General features: G+C 35.8%; 1 protein-coding gene across 3 annotated transcripts in view; it reads right to left on the bottom strand.

Moving 5' to 3' along the window:
- LOC106460701 (FUN14 domain-containing protein 1-like) overlaps positions 1-9,522 on the bottom strand; it is a 24,313-nt gene extending 14,791 nt beyond the window's left edge. The window contains exons 1-2 of one of the 3 annotated variants that reach the window (XM_022387478.1): positions 9,377-9,500; positions 7,429-7,452 (exon numbers count right to left, since the gene is read on the bottom strand). The gene's annotated coding sequence lies outside the window, so the exon portion shown is untranslated. Of the gene's footprint in view, positions 1-7,428; positions 7,453-9,376 lie in introns of all 3 variants that reach the window. The other 2 variants (XM_013920435.2, XM_022387479.1) reach the window with 2 other exon arrangements.
- Between the last annotated feature and the right edge of the window lie 266 nt (positions 9,523-9,788).

Genomic DNA, 9,788 nt, shown 5'->3' with positions numbered 1-9,788 from the left:
TAAATACATATTATTTATTATTCAAATTATTATTTCAGTCATTCTTAATGTATCAAGCGTCTATATGCAAAGAAAAGCCAAAACTATGGTTTTTATCATTAAATGAAGATATAGCCTAAAGATGCTTTATGGCATAACCAGGTTTCATTTGCCATGAAAGAAGAGGTGTGCCACAATTACAAAAGAAGGCACACCTGTGGTGTATAGCACTACTTCTGGAACAGGTATGCTATTCACCCAGTAAAAAACAAAGTAAGACACATAGGACAGAACTTAATAAACAGGCACCATGTTATGTAAGACTGATTCTGACAATAGACAACAGATAGTACATAAGACGTCCACATATGTAACAAGTGTGAGCACATGACATAATCATAGTTAGACTTAAAGGTGCCTGTAAACAGATATATGAATACATGGCTAAGGCTAAAGGACTGTAAATGTATATGAATAGGCCAGTGCGGTCTGCCCAGGCAAAAACATCCAGTGGAAGCACCTTGGGATACATCGAATTATGCCAGTGTGGTCTGCCCAGGCAAAAACATCCAGTGGAAGCACCTTGGGATACATCGAATTATGCCAAGTGCAGTCCTTCCAGTCAAAAACAACAGTGGAAACACCTTGTATAAGATTATAAGATCAGCAAGTGTGGTTCATCTGGGCCAAAAATATCCAGGGGAAGTGCCTTGGTATACCTTGGATTATATCAAGTGTGGTCCATCCGAGCAGGAAGCATTTAGTGGAAGCACCTTGAACAGTATTTTTCGTTTCATATTTTGTATGTAACAGATTGTGTGATCAACAAGTGCAGTCAGCCTGAGCAAAAACATCAGGGGGAAATGCTTTGTAATATTATGGAGTATGTCAAGTGCAGTCCATCCAGGCAGAAAACATCCAGTGGAAGAGTCATGCATAAATTTTTTTACTTTTTCCTGATCAACAAGTGCAGTCTACCCAGGCAAAAACATCCAGGAGAAGTGCCTTAAATTGAGCATATTATGATATTTTATAATATTAAATATAACGATGATAGCCCTCTTCTCACAGAGTGGGCACATATGACTATGAAGTTCGTTTTATTCAAATCCCACTCCAGAGGAAATCTCCACAGTCCACCACTCCAACAACTGGGAATTAGAAATGGCAAGGGCTTCCATGCTCCACTAGAAAAAAAGTGGGGATATGCACTGGGGAGTCTGGAATAACAATACACTGGAGACAGTGCAATAGCATCTGTGATTCCATATTTCGAAAAGCAGAAAGAACCTGACTGTAAGAATCACAGGTCAGTAGGGATGGACAAAAATCCCCATCCACTTTACTCATGAAGTCTGTAAGTGACAGTCCTTTATATACAATACAGTGATAATAAAAAAAATATAGGTATATATACACACACCTCTGGATAAGCAGCCAGTGAGCATTATGGAAGTATACAGATTTAGTGCCAAGATATGATATTCAGCATACCTGACCAGACAACACCCGCCACAAGGTGGAATCCTGAAATAAGACGTATATCAAGGAAGTAATTTAAAAAAGAAAAGAATAATATGTAAACTTACCCCAGGCAAAGATGAACAGATATGTGTAGAATGGCCACAGGATGAAGATACAGCTATGATGTGCAGATAAAGAGTGACAAATGAATTGGCAGTTGTCCACATACCAGCATGAATGACTTCCTCCAAAAGATGGTTGTGGCGAGCAGCTAAAGACATAGTTAGATGACAAATTTGGTGTGAAGAAAAATGATGTAGATGGAGATCATCCATGGACATGTCATAATAACACCAGATGTATGAATTTATGAACCCAACCAGTAAGTGTAATAGGTGAAAGATCACAGGAAACAAAGGAACAAGAACCATGAAAGGAGGCAGTATGAACCATATAACATAGCAGGTAATGAAATGGACAAGTAGATGATCCAGATCCGAATGGGAGAACAGGTGGGAAAAGGAAGATGAGGAAATAGGAGAAAAGGCCCAACATCTATCCCAGGTAGCTGATATCTTGGGAAGGAAGGCCTGAAAAACTGGGACAGGTGAAGTACAGAAGAATGGGATGGTCGGAAGTCATGGCCAATAGACCAAAGTCTGAAGTAAGACCAATGCCTCTGGTACACAGACAACAAGGAAGGACGATTGGTACAGGCAAGGAAATGAGGATGCAAGAGGGGCAAGTCCCAGAGCTGAGGCATGGGACCGAACAAAAGTCACAAGTGTAGCTGGAGTGTAGTGATGTTGGGATGAAAAACATCTGATTGTGGTTGTCAGAGGAGTGATTAGGACAGAGATAAAAACAGGGGCTATACCTCCAGTAAAGGCTAGAGCAGAGGAAACCATGTCTGAGCCGGCCTGTACGGAACAACCAGCAGAAAACAACAAGGAGAGATCTGGATAAGAGAATATACCCAGGAGAGGAGTCTGATCAGAGGGTAGGCATATAGGTGAAGACTCCTCCAAACTGGACTGAAAGCACCTACCCTCAGAGCTGAGGGATGAAAAACTGGAAACCTAAAACCTATATATATGTAGAGATCCCAACTGAGAACACACCCACAGAAAAACCTGAGGATGAAGGGGCCACTCTGTGGGGAAACCCCAGTTGGGATGTGATAAGCTATCGGCCACAAGATTAAAAACTCTGAGAGCATGACACGCCAGAACAATTATGACATGGTCGTTAGCCTAGTACAGGAAATCCAAAGTCTGAAAACACAGAGATCTGGATGTGGTTCCCCCTTGCTTGGTAATATAACTGATGACAGTTGAATTGTCAGAATGAACCATAACCACCCACCCCCGCACAATGGGAGGAAATGATACAGAGTCCAATGGACTGCCAAAGGTTCCAGGATGTAGAAATGGAGAGCAGCCTCCTCGACTGACTATCAATCTGAAAGCTCTGGGGAATTGAGAAAAGCCCCCCAAACCCACCAAGGAAGCATCTGTAAACAGATGAGATTTGGAATGAAGCAAGGTCAGCCCTGACCCCAGGAGGAAGGGTGATAAGATGGTCCAAGGGATCTCGAGGAAGTTCCACTGCTCGAGAAGCATCCAAGGAGGGGAATGCATGTGTGCTCAACCTAAGGGAATGAGAGCTTCCAAGGAAGCCCACAACCTCAAAAGAAATAGAACTTTTCATGTAAAGAAAGAGGGAGAAAGTAGGGCCTTTGTGACTGTCCGCTCCATAACCTAGAGCCGAAGTGGAGAAGGCTAGGCTCAATCAAGACAGGAAGTAAAGAGAACCTCAATGAATAAGATACAGCAAGGGAGTATTAAAGGATCTCTCCAGCTTGATGAGAAACCCCACCCAAACATCTTCTTGAAGAAGTAAGCGGGTGTGAATGAGTGACTGGGCACAGGAAGAGGCAAGCAGAAGCCAGTTGTTTATGTAATAGTGAGTCCGGACATGCAGCAAGTGAAGAAGACATGCAAAAGCTGAAGAAAGACTGAACAGCAGCACCCAGAACTGGAAGATAGAACCCTCGTGGATGAACTGGAGAAAAATGACATGATAATGAAGCAAAAACCCATCAAAATGAGATCTATGATAGGACTCCAACTTCCTGGGTTCTTGGAGACAACAAATAGACTGTAGTAAAATCCCAGTTGAGTGGGCACCACCCATTCAATAGCTCCTTTGTGTAGTTGGTCTCAAACAGATTCGGCAAGATCACTGGACGAGGTACAATTATGAGGAGGAGGGAATGAGATCTGGGAAGTGGACAGTGGGGGAGGAAAATGGAAGGCAGAAACCCACAGAAACCATGGAACTTTCATGAAGTGTAGCCAAAAAGACACATAACTAAACAAACTTAAAGAAAGTACTCATTACTAATGGACAAACAAAATATAGAAATGTGTAAATTCTACAAAGTACATAAAAATAACAAACCTACAAAACTATGAAAGCTAACATAAAACAATAAGTAACACCTAAAGTACAAAACCACTAAAAGAACATAGAAGATAAACGACCCTTAAATATTGAACCTACAAGTCCACCCAAAGAATCGATAAGACAAATGACACGAAAAACATGAGAATAAAAAGATACCCAGTTAACAATAACAAAGTTTAACTCAAATCTAATGCCTAATTAGATGTGACTAGTAGTAAAGAAAAAGAAACAGTGAAAAGAAGTAAATATGCAAACAAAATCAAAGGAATAATCAAACTCCAAACGCAAGTTTAAACTAAATTAACCTTGATGGTAAAAGAAGTATAATGAACCCAACACTGAATAGAGAAGACATGAATGACCTAAATTAACAAGTGCAGAAATTAGGTCCATCCACACAAGCTCATACAAAGGGTATACCTACGGGAAGTGAGAAAAATCTGCTTATGAAGCACAGGCTTCAGTTCGAGGATAGTTTGTGTCTTACATTCTTCTGACAATTTTCCTTTCACGTTACAATTTTTGTGAAAAGGGATATAATTTGTGTGTGGAAATTGTCATTCTGCGGCATTTTCCACCTGTTACCATACTTCCACATAATCTGCTGGGTTAGGTATTCTTCTTTTTCCCATGAGATCTGTGATAAGTTTTTCAGTGTGCATCGTCGACCCTGAGACTAGTATTCTACATAGGGTGGGAATTTCATCATTTACCATATAAAATCTCAAATTCATAAAAACAAAGTAAAATTCAGAAACAAAAACATTTCTAAAAGAAACGAGTACAAACAATGGAAATTAAACACAAAAAAGACGAAGCTTGAAGTTGAAACCAATATAAATTTGTGATCAAGCAAAATCAAAATTTTGTAAGCACATGGAGAATGAATTAAAACACACATCTATACACTAGGATGCCAAGAAAGTGAGGACTGTGCTGCAATGGTAGAGGGAGCTATCTGCATTAGTATAGGTACCACAGTATAATTGGTGGAGGGTTGCTGCAATGGTGCAAAAATGAAGGGGGTATAAAAAGACTGGTGCACTGTTGAAAATTTTAGCAATGCTAAGAGGGCAAATCAAGGTTGAGATAGCTTCAGGTGAGGAAGGTAGTACTGTTTTGGAAAAACTAATATACTATGTGGACTAAACTTTGAAATATTTACATCAGATAATTTAAGAGAATCAGCCAATGAAAGAAAAATGTTACAACAAAATATTACCATAAGATTGTAAATACTACTCAACATTAACGATTTTGGGGAATAGATCCTAATATAAAATATTTCATTTACTTTTTGAATTTATGTACAGAGACATAAGAAAGAAATTTCAATTTAAAAGAATATTTCATGTAATATTAGAAGAAGAAAGTTTGGTGAAACTGTAACAATCCAACATTGTTTTTTTTTCATTCTCAGAGTTAAATTTTGCATCAAGTTATAATATTTATCTAGTTGAAAACCTATAGTGTATCCAAAGGCATTCTTAAAGTAATTACTTAGGAAAATTGATAGAATTATAATATAATCAGTTGTTATAAACATCAACATACAAATCCCTGCCAAGATGCTATTTATGTCCTAAACAATGTTTTGTTTGGTAATATTCACATTCAGCTGAGAATTCTGTACAACAAAATGAAAAACATACATTAGCTTTTTAAGGTATGGTTAAAACAGAACAAATTATGCTTAGCCAAATTTTTTCTGTAGTACTTTTTATCCTCCAAATTCTTTATACAACTATGCAACAATTTGTTTCAATGTATACAGCCAATTTTAATGTTACCACTAATGGAATAAAGTTAAAAGTGTAATATTCAGAATTAGAAAACTACTGCAAGAAAAATTAATATATAAATAAAAATTTGATATGTTCTCTCATCCTCAAAATTATAATTCTATCATTTGTTGGTTAGACTAGTTTCTGGGAATTCCACTCCTCATCACTCACCACAGTTACAGAAATATCAAGAAAACAAGACTAAGTAGTGGTGGTATGTGTATGGTGCTTGAGTTGTACTTTATTCACCACAGTAAATCTACATTATATAAATATTTCGAAGTTATAGCTTTGTGTGATGAATGAAATAATTACATTAACATAAACAGCTTGTTTGTTAAGTAATTTAGAAGCTACAAGTTAATTCTACATACAACATAACAGCAAGATTTTATTTATTCCAGTGACTGTGAGTAGAGAGTTTAACATTTAGAGCATGAGGATTTACTTTTAACATTTGGACATGTATCTATAACTCACAGCCAACTAAATCCCTCGAAATTCACCTGTTCAACAAACTTATGACAGTATAACTGTGAGAAAATGTACAGTACACCCTTTTATTGTCCCAATAGATTACTTCTTATATAATTTTAATATGTATTGCATCCTTAAATAAATAATTTTTCACCAATATTCCTTATTAAGTTGAGACATACTAAGTTATAATTTATTTTCTTTGGTATAGTTATTTACTTTCCAAGTGATAACAAAAGGTCATTTGGATCACCTACTGTAATTTATCCCACTTTCTACTACCATCCTACCCTCTGCTACATATAGAAACCCTTTGTCGAACAGAATGTGTATTAAAACTTTGTCTTCAACAAAGAAAACTTCCATCAGGTTGATCATGACTTTCAAAGAAATGAAGAAATAACTTATTTTACATTCAACCCTGATCTCTAAAATACCCATTGAATCTCCTTTTTAAGCTCCTTCAATGTAGCAGCATCTACCACATCTGCAAGAACTATTTCATAGGCTGACCACTCTGTTAGAAAAGTAAAATTGACTTAATTGGAGTCATTTTAGTTTAAGATATCTTAAGGTTGTATTCAGATATCTCTCCATAATATTATTACTGTACATATAACTTACTGACATATAAAAGAGGGTTTGCCATACATCCTCCCAATGTCCCAAACGATCAGTAAAATTAATGAGTAGCAAGTTTCAGGTCATTCCTTATACTATAAAGTATACGTGTTCACACATTAATATACATTAAAGGTAAAACCAAGTAGTCTGTTACATAAATAAATATATTACTAAATGAAAAGCAAATAATTATCATTTATGAAAATTAAGTATTTTCATGAAAACAGGTTAAAACCACATTTAGAATTAACCCTAAAATTATTGACTTGGCTATATAATCCTTATTACTAATAGTTAAGCCCAAATATTGCATTAATTTTTATATTTTTGCTTGTTGCAACATTTGGTGAAAAGAACTTGCCAAAAAAAACAACATGTATTTGCTATGTAAAATACATGAGAGGTAGGAGGGAGTAGCAGTAATTAGTGGGAATAATTACAATATAGATGCTATTTACATTGTTTGAGGCACATATTACAAGGGGCTCTGTATACAAAAAAGATATGGACCCATGAGAAATTCAGTGAATAAACAGCTAAGAAAAATGTGTTCAAAAGTCGATGAAATCTATTATCAGTAATTATACCTGTATGGTTAAAACTAACAAATTAATACCAGCTCAATAATTACCATATTCAGTGCCTCCATCTGTAGCTGTGGAAAACATATATGGTTATTCCTCTAACAATGTTAGCAAACTGTGTGTATAATAGTAACATTTTATACTTTATCATTTATCACACCCTTTAAAAGTTTAAGAGCTTAAGCTTAAAAGATTAACTGTGGAATATTTGCCATCATCCTTTGCAAAGTTGAGATGATGCATTAATTTAAAAAATCTTGTCTACAGGCCACACTTATAAAATTGCTTCATATTGTACTTAATTTTAAATCTTTTGTAGAAAATTCTCAATTTCATTACAAATAATTTGCTGATATTGAGAGTAGTGTTAACACTACCACATATACTCAGTCACAAATAAGGTCAGCAAAAGTGGCAAAAAGAAAATACCAACCAAATTAAAAGGAGAAATAAAACATGACTTATTACTCCATAAAACATAATGGTTTTATTTAAGCCAACATTTTGCCATTACTTCATTGGACAACCAAGACACTTGCTAACTGATCTTTTAGGCTTATACAGCTCTAGCTGTCCTTAATTTGGCAGTGAATGACTAGAGGGAAGGCAGCTAGTCATCACCACCCACCACTAACTCTTGGGCTACTCTTTTACCAACAAATATTGGAATTGACCATCACATTATAATGCCCCCATGATTGAAAGGGCAAACATGTTTGGTGGAACCCATGTCCCTCACATTATGAGTCAAGCACCCTAACCACCTGGCCATGCCGAGCCCTTATACAAAGGAGCTTAGATAAAACCAATTATGTTTTCTGGAGTAACAGATCATGTTTTATTTCTCCTTTTAACAATTAGAACTTTCTAGTTTACAAATTTTAAACTTTCATAATTATCAACCAATTCTTACTTTAAGACTTTGTAGAACTTGTAACTTAGTGGTACAATAACAACATATCAAAGTTGAATTTAATTTTTGGATAGTCAACATGGGTTCACTAAAGGAAAATCTTGCCTTACAAATCTTTTGAGACTCTTTGTAAGGTGACTGCTTATTTAGATGAGAGTAAGGGTGTAGATCTGGATTTTCAGAAAGCATTTGACAAGGTGCCACACAAAAGGCTTGTAAATAAATTATCTCTATAGGTGTAAGAGATAAGTTAGCTGGAAGAAAGCAGAAGATTGTTATAAATGGAGTTCAGTAAAACTGAATTAATGTCATACATGGGGTACTTCAAGGCTCAGTCTTAGGACTTTTTCAATTTACATCAATGACATAGATGAAAGAATGGTCAATAAATTACTTAAATTTGCTGACAATATTAAGATGTTGGGTGTTGCTGGCTGAGACTGTGTTAGAGGCTGCTGATGCTGCTTCATAAAAGGACTTAGATCATTTAATGAGTTGGGAGAATAAATGGCAGATGAGTTTTAATTATAATATATGCAAGACAATGCATATGGATTATTATAATTTGAATTGTAAGTATAATGAGGATGGGAATAACCTTATGAAAGAAAGGAATCTTGGTGTAGTGGTTGATCAGTTTCTTAAGCCATTCAAGCAGTGTGCTGTTTCTAATGGTAGGGCCAACAGCATTTTAGTTGTATCTACAGAAATACTTAATACAAGTCTATAAAGGTTATAAATATAATTTTATTGTATGGGTCACTAGTTACGCCACATTTTGAGTATTGTGTTCAGTCTCGGGCTTCTTACCCTAGAAAGGGCATTGAATTTTTAGAAATGGTTCAGAGGAGTACTACTAGAAAGTATTAGTTTTTATTTAATAGTTTTAGTTTAGAACTTTAGAGACGGGACAGCCTAGATCATAGATAAGATACTTAGAAGTTAGATAGACTAATACTATACTGTCTATAGTATACTGTATACTATAGGTCGTTTGTTCAACTTGAACTTGTTGTCCCTAAATATTATGTTAACTACTAGTACTATGGTAAGACCAATCATAGAGAATTTGACAATATTACCTGGTCAATTCGCTTTTAGGTGAAAATGAAATTAGCTGATTTATTTATAGGTGGAAGACTTTTCTATCTCACAAAATAAGCCACAGCACCATATTTTACACCCTATTCCCGTTTTCGTTTCTAATATCGCTACTGCCCTCTATTATGAAAGATAAATAAACGTTTTAGCTCCTGTGGAATAATTTAGTCTTATATCCCTACTGTTCCATTTACAAGAGAAATTAAAAATGGTGAGATATCTAGCTTCATAATTTTCTCTCGTGTTTTTCTTTTTTTTTGTCGACTTAATTTTGATTTGTAATTGTTTTCCTAAAGAAAAAACCCAATGTACGTGCGTGTTGTGCGTAAAGGGCGTGTTACCCTTGGAGAGCAACATTTACCCAGTTTTCACACCTGACAAACTTGCTGAATA

Source organism: Limulus polyphemus, unplaced genomic scaffold (assembly GCF_000517525.1).
Source record: "Limulus polyphemus unplaced genomic scaffold, Limulus_polyphemus-2.1.2 Scaffold818, whole genome shotgun sequence".
NCBI classification, from domain to species: Eukaryota; Metazoa; Arthropoda; class Merostomata; order Xiphosura; family Limulidae; genus Limulus; species Limulus polyphemus.
This window is presented reverse-complemented; position numbering and strand designations above follow the sequence as displayed.